Source organism: Calidris pugnax, unplaced genomic scaffold, assembly GCF_001431845.1.
Source record: "Calidris pugnax isolate Ruff unplaced genomic scaffold, ASM143184v1 scaffold23, whole genome shotgun sequence".
Lineage (NCBI taxonomy): Eukaryota > Metazoa > Chordata > Aves > Charadriiformes > Scolopacidae > Calidris > Calidris pugnax.
In genome coordinates, this window is record NW_015090772.1 from 1,814,077 (window position 1) to 1,828,779 (window position 14,703).

Sequence of the window (14,703 nt, forward strand, 5' to 3'; positions counted from 1 at the left end):
GTTGGTCAGCATAAGAGCTGTTTCTATTAGAATAAGGGTAGCACCGGACAAGCACATAGTCCCGTTATTGCTCTTCACTAGTAAATCAGCAGAGTGCTGTTTGGCTGGCTTTCATCAGTTGCAGAAATAATTCTTCCTTCAGCTATTGATGCTGTTCATGTGGGTATCATCCCCATCGTTGTCTGTTCTGGTTCTAATCCCTGTCATCAGGACAAAGTCATGCAGGAATATTATCTTATCTCATGATAGCGTTTGACCTGCGAATTAATCTGTTGCTGTGCTTTATTTTGAGAACGCTTTTGGTGACAGTGGATTCCTGCCGTGTTGTCACTGCTCATCGTCATGACAATTTGCTTGGTAGAAACGCTTAATGTTTTAGGAGCTTTCTGTTCTCACAGCAAATAGGACTGATGCTCTGGCATTTTCCATTTCTGCTGAGATCTGATGTGAAACTGAAGGCTCCAAATGTACACGCGTGGTGGATTTATGAATTCTGGTTTTGAGCTTGCAGCCCTTTTATTACATTTAGAACAGTCTGGACCGTGACCGAGTGCCTGCTCCTTTTTCTTTCCAACAGATGGATGGCTGTGTGACCAGGGACAGGGTTAAAAGTGATGGGACTGCTTCTTTTTACATTAGCATAACTCTGCTGATTTCAGCCCAGATGAACTCGACTAATATTAATCTCAATGAAGAACTGACATTCTTCATGAGGAAAATCTGCCTGCATTCAGTGGATGTTACGTATTTCTTTTACATCCTTATTTTTTTTTTATGTTAATATAAGCAGATTTTATGAATTCTTACCATCCATAAAGAGAGCACTTAGCCAGGGAAGATGTTGCTTTTTTTTTACTTTTTTAATGAAATGAAAGTGCTGATACTTACCCACTTCATACTGAAAGTCAGTTTTGATCTGTTTGTGTGCATTTGGGGATTGACAATACTTAAAACGTTCATATTAAAGTATTAAAATACTTTGCAAACTACTGTAGCCGAGGGCATAGCTGTGCCTGCCCAACTCGGGTGAGAATCGGTGAGTGGGTGTGGAGAGGGAAAGGACAGTCAAAGATAAAAAAGCATTTCTGGGCCGCATCAGAAGAAGCGTGGCCAGAAGTTTGAGGGAGGTGATTCTCTATTCTACTCCGGTGAGACCCCACCTGGAGCACTGTGTCCAGCTCTGGGCACTTCAGAGCAGGAAAGACATGGATTTGTTGGAGCTGTGGAGGGCCATAGAGATCATCAGAGGGATGAAACTCCCAAGTTCAGCCTGGAGAAGAGAAGGCTCCGGGGAGACCTTATAACAGTCTCCCAGTACCTGAAGGGGCTACAGGAGAGACGGGGAGGGCCTCTTGATCAGGGACTGGAGTGACAAGAGAAGGGTTAATGGTTTTAAATTGGAAGAGGGGAGATTTGGATGAGATACCAGAATGAAGTTCTTTGCTGTGAGGGTGGTGAGACACTGGAACAGGTTGCCCAGAGAAGCTGTGGCTGCCCCATCCCTGGAGGGGTTCAAGGCCAGGCTGGATGGGGCTTGGAGCAACCTGGTCTGGTGGGAGGTGTCCCTGCCCAGGGCAGGGGGTTGGAACTCCATGATCTTTAAGGTCCCTTCCAACTCCAACCATTCTATGATTCTATAATTGGATCCAAGCAATGATACTGCCTCTATTCTCATTAGCCCCCAGGTTTAAGGTGTAATTGTTTTCTGTCATTGAAGGCATTTTGGCTTGGTGTGTTGTACACCCAGTGGAGAGGTGGTCTGTAACTGGTGGTGTTGCCAGTCTGCTGGGTGATCCTGGAGGCACCCTGCTGCCTTCAGCCTTTCCTGCTTGTGTTGCTCAACAAGCTGAAGCCTTGACCTGAGTCTGATTATGGAATATGAGCCCATAATGGTGGGCACAGACTTTTAATGTGGGAATTTATAAGATGTGTTTACTGTGAGAAGATACTTGGGAGAGCCCAGATACATATCCCTTGCTCTGCCATGAGGGTATTTTTCAATTTCTGTCCTGGTGGCCAGCAGTACCCAGCTGAAATGTCACTGTCCACACTTAAAAAGCATTCCGATTTTTTTGTTCCCTCTTGATTCATCTTTCTTTTAGGAACACTTTATTTTAAATTGATTTTGTTATTAGTGGGTCTGCTCAGAGGCAGTGCATCTGTTACATATATTGAGAACCTGACTCCTGACTTTAGCGGGAGCAAGTGACAATGTTTTAAATTAAGCTGTCCTCCCTGCAACTATCCTTCTTCCCTCTATCTCCCCACCCAGCCATAAATAACCAGGCAGCAGAAGGCAGGTAGTGTTATAAATTGTCAGGCTACACAATTGCCTCATGTTCTGCATTCTGTTCTCTTTCCCCATTATCATCCATTTTAAACTAAAAGTTCATCCGTTTGTGGTTCTGCCATAAGAGGGTGTCAAATAAATTGATACTGTAGTGTTTAAAAAGTATTAAAGAATACAAATACATGCCAATACATTGATAATGCTCAGCAACCAAAAGACCTACTACTAACTGGACACTAGTGCTTTATTACTGTCATTTAAAGACCAAGGGGAGTGAAGTATAATATGGGGAAGAGTGATTATCACCCATAGTCTCTCACTTAAAAAGATGAGTGCTGCTTTCGCTCGCCATAGTAGCCCATGATCTATTAGCTCTCTGTTTCCCTTATACAGTAGCTGTTTTAATAAAGAGCTCACCATTTACTTCTGAAACGTCAGTATATTATCCATCCCAGGTCTCCGTGGTTGTTCTACCAAACAATTGCAGCCAGGAATTGTAATGAGGTATGGCCCTCTTGCTTTCCTAAATGCTCAGCCAGGAAGGCATGGCACAGCATCTGCCAGGCAGCCGAGGTGGCTGGCAGGGGTGTCATCCTTGACTTGTCCCCTCTTGCTTTTGGGTTCATGCAAAAAAAAACCTCTCTGTTTTTTTTATCATGGCATTTCAGAGTGCCTCATTCTGTTCCCCTCCCCCTTGGCCAAGGCTTTGCTGTATTTCCAGAGGTGCTATAACAAGTGTAATCTCTTTTGCGCTGCGGTTATTTTCTCAAACAGGGCTTTGCTGTCATATAATGTACATGGGTTAGGTCCAAGCTATAGAAACGTGTTCACACTTGCACCTAGAGCTTGTTCCCTACACTGAGGCCGTGAGGCAAGTGTGAGTTCCCAGGGGGGCTGCTCCCCATACCGCTCCAGGCTGCCACACACACGTAAAAAGGACAATCCCAGTTGCTCACACCAACCTGAAGTTTCCTTTCCCTTTATTAAAAGGTGTGAGGGTGTGCTTCCGTTCAACTCAAAGGCTTCTTGAAAGAGAGGGACCCCCGCCAGAAAACTTTCTACACTTTTACTGTCGGGACTAATACTGGCACCTTTCACTCGTGTCTCACTAAGTGTAAGACAAAAAGGGGGTCAGAACCTGCTGTCGATTGTCCACTGTTTGCCTTAAACAGTCCCTTTCCCTGACACAGGCAATGCGCTCGTGAGCCAGCTTGTAGGGGAAGGGGGCTTAGAAGTGGGAAGGGCAAGATTTTCGGGTTGTTAATCTCGTTTTCTTTAATCACTAGCAGCTTCTAAGATGTCTAGTCATGCATTCGGAAACAAAAACTTAACTATGTTGCCAGTTTCTTTGTAAATTTGTCTGCACGTTTCCCATTTTGGATAACCTTCAGGCAGAACCCCCCAGACCACATCCTGTTACCAGCTGTAGACCTGAGCTCCCCTCCCATTGCCATTGAAATTTAGACGGAGGGAGGTGGTTTGCATCAAAAGCAATGACACAATGTGGTCCACGATCCTGTTTTAACAATTCAGGCTGACTTGCCAGATGGGTTTCTACCGCTGAGAGCAGACAATGCAACATTTGTTGTGTCTGATATTTGGAACTCTGGAGATGGAGACCAAAACTGCTGTCGTTGGAAGTAGTCCGGCCCTTGGTCAACTCCCCTCCCCATTTCACTCTTCTGAAAAACCTTTTGAACTGTTTTTTTGACAGTGAGTATTTGTGCGTAAATATTTTGTTATGTGAACTTGATAATGCAAAGGAAAAAAAAAAAAGGACGGGGAAAAAAAAAAATCTGCTTCTACATATTCTAGCCAAGCTTCCAGGGTGTCTTTGGCACTGCACAAAAAGCACGGCACAAATCTAAAAAAATTATATGGAGCTGTGGAGAAAGAAAGCTGTAATGCAGTGCTGCTGCTCTACAAACTAATAACGTCTGAGACAGAGCATGATCAGTTGGGCATCATGATACTCTTCGTGTTTCTCCTTTTCTGTGGTTAAATCAAAACCTTCAGAAGTTACTTTCCCAGAAATAGTCACTAATAAAACCAGCTTCAGCAGGAGGATGATAATAAACTCTATTATATTTGTGGTGCCAAAATTCCAGGAGAATACAGGGCTATTTAAATAGATGCTCTGATTCCATGTAAGGAATCACTGGCCTTGAGATATGAATACCAGAATGACAGCGATGATATATTCCAGGCTAAAGACTAATCAGGAGATTAGTATGTGTTTGGCCACTTCAGAGTTAGTCTTGCTAGTTAAGCTGACTAGTGACAGCTATAGATGGGGATGGGGTAACTATTTGTTATCCACTACAACAAATGAATCTATAAATACACGTGACAGAATAAGCGTTGTGAATTGGAGAAACTGATGTTTTTAGGAAGACAAGGATGTTGTCTTCTATCCAAAACTGGAGGCAGTCATGCTAATGAGTGGGAGATGATTGTGATAAATAAGAAGCAGGAGCTGGAATTAGGAATAGTCTTTGTTTGCTGTGTTTCTTGCTTGCAAGAAGGAAGCTTTCTAAGAGGGGAACTCAATGGTAAAATGTGAGTTAGCCTTGGTAAGTGATGCTAATGGGTGGATCTGGCAGCAGCATGGGATGAGCCTCACACATAATTTGGGGGTGGAAGGGGAGCTGTGAGTGAAATATAATTATGGCTTGCCTGGCTGGTAATGCTGCCTTGAAGTTGCTCTCCTCCCTGTATTGTGAAGACATTTTCAGTGCAGCTGGAAATGCTGTTGCTAACCAACACGCTAATGTGAACACTAAGAATATAAAACCACTGGTATTTTTAAGGAGAAAATAGGAAGGCTCTTAATCTGGAATATATTTGAACCACTGGTATTTTTAAGGAGAAGATAGGAAGGCTCTTAATCTGGAATATATTTGCACTTGCTAATAGCTTCTGATGGTGATAAACTTGTGGGTAGTATCATTTCACAAACGAGAGGTTAAAAATTCTAAAGGATTCCTCCAAACATGAGCCCATGGGGTTTTTAAGGCTCCTGGCAGTGAAGAGGTCTAGCCCAGCTTGCCTTGCCACCCTAAGGTGGGCTTGTTCCTTCCATTGCAGATCTTCCTTTTCTGCTCGTTAGAAACGAGGAGGAGAAAAATAAATTGGAAATGGTATATATTTCAGGAAAATACATCTTGCTTACAAATAGAGGAATTGCAGTGCTAGCCATAATGATGCATCTAGTCAAGCATCCTTAATAAGCTCCTGATGCTCTGCTTCATTTGTGCCAGACGGCAGCCCGACACGGGCATTGCAAATGAAAGCTGCCCTTCAGAGCTGGCCCTCTGACGGCGGGCATTTCACCGGCCCCTTCTGCCAAATAATGTGCTGGGCAGAGGGACCGACTTCTTCTTCCCACCCCGCTAGTCCTCAGGGTCACCTCTCCCCTCTCTGACTTGCAGAGACTCATTCTGCGTTACCAAAAGAGGAATGAAGGAGGAGATTATTGCAGTATACGGATGTCTGAAGAGCAATTGGAGAGATACCTATTCCTTTTTTTTTTTAGTGTTGTTTTCAAGACCGTGTTCTTTGAAGAAGAGACATTTAAAAAGTCTCAAGGTTCCCCCAAATCATCCTTGAAACCATGCAAACATAGTGTTCCAAGGGATTGAGAATTAACCAGGATTGAACTAGATTTGGCTTGAAGTACTTTTCCCCCCAGTCATTCAGAATAGCTTCTTTCTGCACTTATTCCCTTGCATAAAGCAGGAGAATGTATGTGTAAAAGCAACCAGAACACACAAAAAATATCTTCATATAACAATGACATCACCCTGTTTCCTACCAGGCGTGTCCCATTTCTTGTTATTCTCTAAGATAGTGCCTCATCCTTTGGCCCTTTGGCTTTGGTGGCATCTTGTGTGGGTCAAGTGTTGAGGCCAGCAGGTGACATTGAGCTCCTGTGCCACGCTTGTGCTCCCTGCTCTCTCTGCTCTTCTCTGCTGCCTCTTCTTTTCTTCAGCTGACACAGTTCAAGGATGGGAGCACCCCTGGGGCTGCGGGGGGGCACAGGGAATGACCCCTTAGCACCCACATAGACCCCTTCAGGTGCCTGATCTCGGCTCACTAGGACTTTTTAATTCTCCCCCTTGCTTCAGCTGGGGTCTTGCATCATTCAAGGACATTTTTAAATACCATGCTGAGCTGCCATCTGATTAATTTTTATTTTTTTTTTTTAAATTTAGTTAGTTGTCTTTTAATTTTTACTTTTTGGGAGCAATCTTTTCTGTTTGGGATGAAAACAAGCTGTGCTCGAGCGCTGCTTTACGTCTCTAAAAATAAAAGTTGGCTTTCTAAGTACACAGCTCCCTCCTTCCTTTCTGATCTCCATCTACCTCCCCCCCCCACCGCTTGCATCTTTCTGCTGGAGAGATGGGGTCTTGGCAAGTACCGAAGATGGATCCTAAGTGGTGCACAAGCACACACGTAGCAATTTGGCACGCAGCAGGGGCTGGGGGCGGGAGGCATTTTTGGATTTGTCAGCTCATCGGCACAGCTAGGTTCTTGTCAAACAGCACAAGTTGCACAAGTCCTCCCCGGTGGCCGAGATGCAATCGGTGAAGCTGGTGTGGGTCTGGCAAAGCAGAGATGTGAGGCCACGGAACCGTGTCTGCCCCCCTGCTCCATCACAACTCACAAACCAGGTCACAACCCCGTCTTACTTCCTCAACACCTGTTCTCTTTCTCATCCTGTGTCCCCAAATTTTATGTCACAACTCACAAACCAGGTCACAATCCCGTCTTACTTCCTCAACACCCGTTCTCTTTCTCATCCTGTGTCCCCCAGATTTCATGTCAGTTTTGAGATCTATTCTCTGCCTGCCCATCTTTGCTCTCCTGCCTTCGCATATGTGCAATTCTATTAATTGGGATGCTGTGATACTAATTGCTGGGAAATTTTAGAGACCTTATGCCTGGGAGAGGTTTACGGAGCATAGGGATTCCCAAAAGGAGTGACACGAGCCACTCCAAAGCAGTACCCCATACAGGGCTAACCCAGGAGTTGCCTTTGCCAGTAACGCTGCTGCCATTGATGCAGTATCAATGACCGGTCAAAAAAATTATATAAAATTAAATGCATTGCTTTTCTGGTTTAGGATTTGAATATCCTCTGCATAGCATGATATGAATTTCCTCTGATGAGATGCCTTACACTGTCCTAAACTCCTTTCCTGGCTTAAAATACATTTTCGACTGTGTTTTTGCATGACTCAGAGATGCCTTTTCTATTTGGGCTTGTAAGCAAAAAGCACTGGAGCTTTTTACCTCTGTGCTGTTTGGGAGATGGGCTTTCATCTGCGGGTAAAACGTACAGCGTGGTTTTATATGTGCTTGTCTCCCCTCCGTGACTCTGTCAGCTGCTTCAATTCATAATATATACATTTATTTAAGATCTCCCAGCAGCTGGGCCATGTAACTGCGCGATTCGGTTCTTGCCTTGGCCTCTGCTTGTTGCAGAGGATGTTGAATCTTAACGAAGGCAGCATGAGGATGCTGAGAGATCCTTGCTTTGGTGTGTTCACAACTGCTACCCCTCGGATGCAGCGAGGGGCTGCTTCTCTGAGAGTAGGTGAGGCAAAGTCCCGAGGAGTTGTTTTAGAAACCATTCGGCCAATCTGTCACATAAGGCTTGGCCTGGAATTAATTTTGTCCTAACCTGATGATCAATCCAGCCTTTCCTGGAGTGGTAGAGGCGGCGTAATCGCAGACTTCTGTAGGAACGGAGCTAGGATGCTGTGGAAATCTTGCTTCAGGAGTGGAGCAGTTCAGAGGAGCTACTGCTCAGCCTTGTCTCCCCCAGCACAGCCCTGCACATCACCCCCGCGCCGTTCTGCACACGGGATGGAGAACCACCTGGGTTGCTGTTTTTCAGATGGACTGATGCACTGAAAAGACTGAAACAGAACAAAAACGTGTTTGTTAGTAACCAAACATGAGAATAGATCCATGTGCATTTTCAATTTTTTGATTCCAATTTTTTGTTTGGGTGCTTAAAGGGTGGCTGACAGAGAGTTCAAAAATAAACCTTTAGTCTAGTGATTAAGGCGTTCTGCCAAGTCAAATTCCTGTTGTGGAAATATGTGACTATTACCTCGTATATACAGACTGGCTGGAAACTTGCATACTGCTTTTGTCTTACTCATACGAATTTATTCTACCTATCTACTAAAATAGCAACAGTTGGAAATGGCAGACATCTTCCTCAGAGTGTTCTGTAGCTGTGACTCGGTCAGTATGGCCTTTTGCTGGGTTCAGTTCCCTTTAGACAGGGAAGGGAGCCTAACTTAATTTTTTTATAACATACTGGGTCACAGATCTAACTACCAGGTATTTTGGAAAAAAAAAAATCAGCTTAATCTTCAATATAAACTACAGTCCCAGCTATTTATTACTGCTGTGCTGAAGTCCAACAGAGTACACCCAGTTACAGATATTTGGACCAGTTGTAGTGAAAATTGGAGGCACCTCCACAACAAGGCAGAAGCCCAGTGTGGCTTTTGAGCGTCCAACTCCTGTGGATCTGATCATGTCTGGTTTTGTCCTTTTATATCCTTGGGTGTACGTTTCAAAGTAGAGGGTTTGCAGGGGCTGGACTAAAATAGGCTTTTCCTCTCATTATTGCTATATTAATTCTTGTGAAAGTGCATAGCAAGCTAGGTCGACGACAACATGGGAGACCATACACTCATTAGAAAATCTGTGATACCATTAAAAAAAAAATTAAAAAAATCAACATATACGTGAGAAAACTCAATATTAGGGTAAAATCTCTTGTGGGAATTGCACACGGGCATATCCAGGTCCAATATTAACTTCATGCCAGAGTCTGAGCAGCTTGTTTCACGTTGTAAGTGCTTGTGCAATATTGAGTGATGATACCAGCTGTGCTCAGGTTCTTGAATTACAGCTAGATGGTGGCCATAAGGGGACACACCATGCCTGCAGGAATAGTTGGCTTGCTGCTAGGCTGAAAAGCAGAGGACTGGAAGCTGAGACTGAAAAAAAAAAAAAATATATATATATATATATATGTACTTTCCTGAATCTCTCTATTGTTTATTATAACTCTCTTGGAGAATATATATGGCTTTGCATGTCAAGTCTTTTGTTCTGGTAGATTTACCTTCTAATGGCATATGCTGGCATATTGTCCCATGTATAATACAAGCTTAAAGCAGATGGCTAAATCCAATATGCTCTGAGGTGAGACAGTCCCTCACCTGCACTCAAGCTTTGCAACTAGATTTAGTCTTCACTTGATCTTGAATTATTTGCCATGAGGAGTCTAGAGGAGGAGACCCATTTCCTGAAATGGATACCCAACACGTGCCCCAGCCACAAATATCCCTCACTAAACTGATGTATGGTGCTTCCTCTTTTAAGGAAAGCTCTAATTTTCTTCCTCCGTAAGCTTAATGCCTTTGACAGAAAGGGAACAAAGCAAAGAGCGATTAAAGTTATTTGTTTCTATAGGTGGCTGCCCATGGTCACTTTATTCTGATGTGACACCAGCTGTTAAGTAGGCTTCCCGTGTTCCAGTTTGGTACACATTATAAAGGCTGGAAGAAGTGGATCTGAATCCACATTCCTTAAGAGAAATGTTCCTTTCTCCAGTGGGCTGGATTATTTGGCTTTCAGCACCTGACATCTTCTCTCTGAAAGGCTGTAAAATACAAAGAGAAGTTTCCAAATCTACTATTTGAAAGATTTAAATGTTAAATATTTGGTTTTTAAGATTTAGGTTAAAGATAGATGTTCAGGCTAAACCGAAACCTTTTTTTTAAAAAAAAACAAAAAAAACACAACAACTGAATGACTCAAATGATTAGTCAGGGAATGAGCAGAGAGTATTTGGCAATTGCAGTCTGGAGAGCCCATCTTGATTTGGTCGGGTAGACAAACAATCCAGGGAGTAGGGAAGGAGAGAACCTGCCCAGATCTTGGCCAGATCTATATATTAGTATCAAAAGATACTATATACTAATAACAAAATTTCCTTGGTTGTGAAAGTTATCCCTTGAGATCAAAGAGGTTACTCAGAGGAAGCAAGGGGAAAGTAGAGATTGAGCTGTGTCACATTTTCTCTCTAATTTAGCTGTCTAGGGAGCCTCCCACATTTTGCAGAAGTGGAAACATCCAGTTTCGCTTAATCTTTCTCAGGCTGCAGCAGCTTTCTTCTTCAGAACCCAGGGGCTCTCTCTGTTTACTTCTGGTGTTTTTCCCTTTAATTCTCCTACAGTTTCACAAATGCTTCTGGGGTATTTTTAAATTTTAGCTTAAAATCACGTATTTCTTTTCCTTTTTTTTTTTTTTTAAAAAAAAAAGGCACCATCTGGTCCCTGACACGGTTTAAAATAACAAACCAGCCTGCACGAAGCCAGCAGCGAGACCTCACACCTTTCACAACTCGGTGGGAGAGTTTCCCTCCTCTATATTTCTCCACAAACGCTGCCACCGTTGGGTTCCCTTCCCTCCAGATAGGTCCAGCAGAAAGCAGGGCCTTGTAGCCCTGGCTTTCCATCCCTTTAATCTTGAACGTGTAGTCATTTTCTGGGAACAAACTGGCTGCATCAGAGAAGCTTATGGCTAGGAGCCGTGGAGGATCTGCTGTAAACTGCTCAGTCAGAGAGTTTAGACTTGGAGCTCACGATCGTATTTAAGCTGCCCTCTGGTGCTTATCGCTTCTGCAGTGCACCTCTTCACCCCATCCCCTGGTGCCTGGACACCCCATCCCCCTGGTGCCTGGAGACCCCTGAGATATCCAGGGAACGGAGGAAATCAAGCACTGAAAAAAAAATTAATATTCCTTTAAAAAAAAATAAAATTAAAAAGTGGCCCACTTCTGTGGGTGTTTTATTTTAAGCAGGATGTTAACATGCTGTGTTAGTGTTGCAGGTTGTGCTGGGTGGGGAGGTTTTCTTGCTTTTGGGTTTTATGAGTCACTTGGAGCACTTGGAGCTTGTTTCCCCTTCCCCCTGTGTGCCCCGGTGCTTTCCCGGTAGCCACAAATCAGAGCGTGGCACTAAGCAGCGCGATGGTGCCACAGCTGAGGCTCAAGCCTGGCCTTTCTCTCTCCTACTTTTTGGAATACCTGAGGGCCGTCGGTGCCAAGGTAGCAGAGACAGTAAATAGCAATATATCCTTTGCTTTTGGCAACCAAGGATTTTGGAAGGAGCAAACCCACTGCTTGGGAGAAAAAGCAGGCTGATGGGATGAGCGGGAAAGGAGCCGGGGGGGGGGGGTTTCAGGGACTTCTGTGCAGGTTGTCCATCCGGTGGGATATTCACTGGTTTTGTGGCTGTGGTTTTTTTTTTTTTCTCTATTCCATTCTTTCCCTTTTAATGATTTCCCTACAAGCTGCTGTGTGCCTGGATCACCCTCCCAGCCCTGGCGCCGGCGGTTAATATTAGCCGCGCAGCTGATTGTCCCGCTTGGTGCCCCGCGACAGGTGCCGGAGGGCTGGAATCCCGCCCGGACCGATGCCGGGTGCTGGCACCCCCCTTTCCCATTATATCAGGAAAGGGCCGTGTCGTGTGTCCCCCCCCTCCTCTTCTCCCTGTCACTGCCATGTCCTGGCCCCCCCCACCCCACACACACACCTCCCGGGGTTGGCCGCAGCTGTCCGTGGGACGTGGAGCGGGGGCTGCGGGGGGCACCCGGGGAGAAGCAAAGGGTGACTCCTCCAGACCTCAAAGAACGGGAAGCTCCTGGGTTGGGACTGCTCCTGCCGCCTGGATGGGGTAAGGAGAAGGTCTCAGGAGAGCTTCAGGCTGGTGGTTTTGTGGCTCTCCTCTTTAGAGGAGGGGAAACACACGCAGAAGAAATTACTGATCAATTATGGGCAGTGTGAGATGAGCGGCTCTGGGTTGTGTTTGCTCCTCTGTTGGCCGTGCTTTCTTTACAGACAGCACAGCACTTGGGGTTTGCATTAATTTTCACTGGCCTTCTCTAATTTTAGAATGCTCCTGTGCGAAGTTACTTGCAGTTCCAGCGGTGATTAAGGCGGTGGTGACGTGTTTTAATAATAAATATGGGAGAGCAAGAGAGAAATAGAAATCAAATGTGCTGACTGCACTTGTGGGGAGGGGAGAAGTGCTGTTGCTTTGCTCTAGATGTGATCTGTCTGCTTGGGGGTAAATATCTTAAGGTCTCCCATCTCCTTTGTTCTTTTTTTTGGTTGTTTTTTTTTTTTTTTTAGCTATAATAGCTTCTTTTGGTTAAAAACAAAATGTCTAGGTGGTGTTTTCTTAGCGCCGAGGCTCAGAGAGAGGAAGGGGGAGCCGAAAGGCTTCACGCATTCCTGTTGCCTTGATGTGACCCCCTGGTCTCGGTGCTGGATGAGGAGAGATGGGGCTGTGGGGGGCAGATCAGAGGGACCCCGTGCCCTGTGGGGTGACTTCTGCTGGAGGACGTGTGCCCGTGGCTCCGGCTGGGCTCGGGGATGGAGCAGGCTCCCTCTGCAGCGTGACAGTCTGCCCCACGCTGGAAGCCAGGTGCTGCTGCTGCCGCCGAAATAAAGGAGGGAAAAAATAAAAAATATCAAAAATAAATTGAAAAGAGACTCATCTCTGTAATTGGGCAATGTCTGCACCCAATTGGTGTGCTGCCAAGAGCGGAAGGTCGGTCTCAGCAGTGCTCCTGGAGAGGTGGGCTGATGCAAAGGACCCTGAAATCAGTGGGGATCCCTCCCTTGACTGTGGTGGGCTTTGGATCGGCGCCCTCCTTGCTATTTCCACCTAATGGGTATCAATGAAATAATTTTTGGGGAATTGTGGAATAAGTAAGTGCTATCTGGGCCTAATAAATGCGATATGGAACTAATGAGAAGGTCCAGCTTCACAAGGGTCAGATGTCGCTAGGTGCAGTCTAGGTCTAAGTTTCTTCTAGGGGAAGTTTTTTAGTTGAAGCCATTACCGTTTGAACATGATCTTGACAAGAAATAGAGAAAATGCCTTTTCTCAGTGCTACATGTGGCTTTGCCTCAAAATGCCACCAGAGGCTCTTGGCTGCAGGAACTGTCACATCTAGTGGGGGTTGCGAAATCCTTTCCGGGCAGGTACCTCTTACTGAGGACACGATGCTACTGTGACACTACTACTGTCCTGCTGCTCCCGACCTCCCCACAGCCTGTGCTTGCTCTGGGGACTCGCCGTGGTTGGTTGGCAATGAGGACACTATGTCAGCTGTGATAATCCCATACGTCTCCCAACACCCTGACTCACGCCTTCGGGCAAACCTTTTCCAGCTCCCTTTCTACTTCCCACCGCACACCCACCCCGGTTTATAGTCCTCTTATTTTGATTCGTGAGGCAGAATTTGGTGGATCTCAGCCGTGGCTGAACAGGAGATGGGATCCATGGCATGCAGGGGTGGGCAAGTGCTGAGGGGTGGTGTTTTGCTGAAGGGAGATGTGCTGGGGCGAGAGGACCATACGTGGCCATCTCCCTTTGAAAGTCCTTTATTTGTGGCTTCAAAAGTGCCTCTCTGGGCAGCTCGCAGAGAAGCCATTTGCAAACTTATACGTCTCCCAACACCCTGACTCACACCTTCGGGCAAACCTTTCTCCAGCTCCCTTTCGACTTCCCACCGCACACCCACCCCGGTTTATAGTCCTCTTATTTTGATTCGTGAGGCAGAATTTGGTGGATCTCAGCCGTGGCTGAACAGGAGATGGGATCCATGGCATGCAGGGGTGGGCAAGTGCTGAGGGGTGGTGTTTTGCTGAAGGGAGATGTGCTGGGGCGAGAGGACCATACGTGGCCATCTCCCTTTGAAAGTCCTTTATTTGTGGCTTCAAAAGTGCCTCTCTGGGCAGCTCGCAGAGAAGCCATTTGCAAATTTGATGCCGGTTTTTAAATATGAGATGAAAGTGGATTTCAGTGCCGTGAAGCTCAGCAGGAAAGCGTCCCTCAGGAGATGAGGGGCAGCAATCAGTGTCTCTGAGGAGCTGGATCTGTTGCCTTGCAAAGGATCTTCAGCCTGGGTGGGAAAGCATAAGTAAGCATGTGGATCTGCAGCGGTGCTGGGGACAGGACAGCATGTTATTATGAATTTTTATTTACTTATTTAACCATGAGAAAAGTGTTCAGTTACAGTCCTTTGAGAAGAATGAAAATGTTTCTCCCCGTGTCCCTGAGGAGCTGGATCTGTTGCCTTGCAAAGGATCTTCAGCCTGGGTGGGAAAGCATAAGTAAGCATGTGGATCTGCAGCGGTGCTGGGGACAGGACAGCATGTTATTATGAATTTTTATTTACTTATTTAACCATGAGAAAAGTGTTCAGTTACAGTCCTTTGAGAAGAATGAAAATGTTTCTCCCCCTTTCTTGACAAACCGCTCGTCTTGCAGAGGAGTAAGAGGACATATCCAAGCAAGTTTTGCAAT

The 14,703-nt window shown here is 45.5% G+C and overlaps 1 protein-coding gene across 3 annotated transcripts in view; it reads left to right on the top strand.

The window, feature by feature from the left end:
• The window catches only part of ARPP21 (cAMP regulated phosphoprotein 21kDa), a 302,410-nt gene that overhangs the window by 67,622 nt on the left and 220,085 nt on the right, over nt 1-14,703 (top strand). Inside the window, exon 1 of one of the 3 annotated variants that reach the window (XM_014941713.1) lies at nt 11,927-12,060. The exons of the other annotated variants lie outside the window; for them this stretch is intronic. The gene's annotated coding sequence lies outside the window, so the exon portion shown is untranslated. Of the gene's footprint in view, nt 1-11,926; nt 12,061-14,703 lie in introns of those variants that run through there. 3 annotated transcript variants of the gene reach the window in all.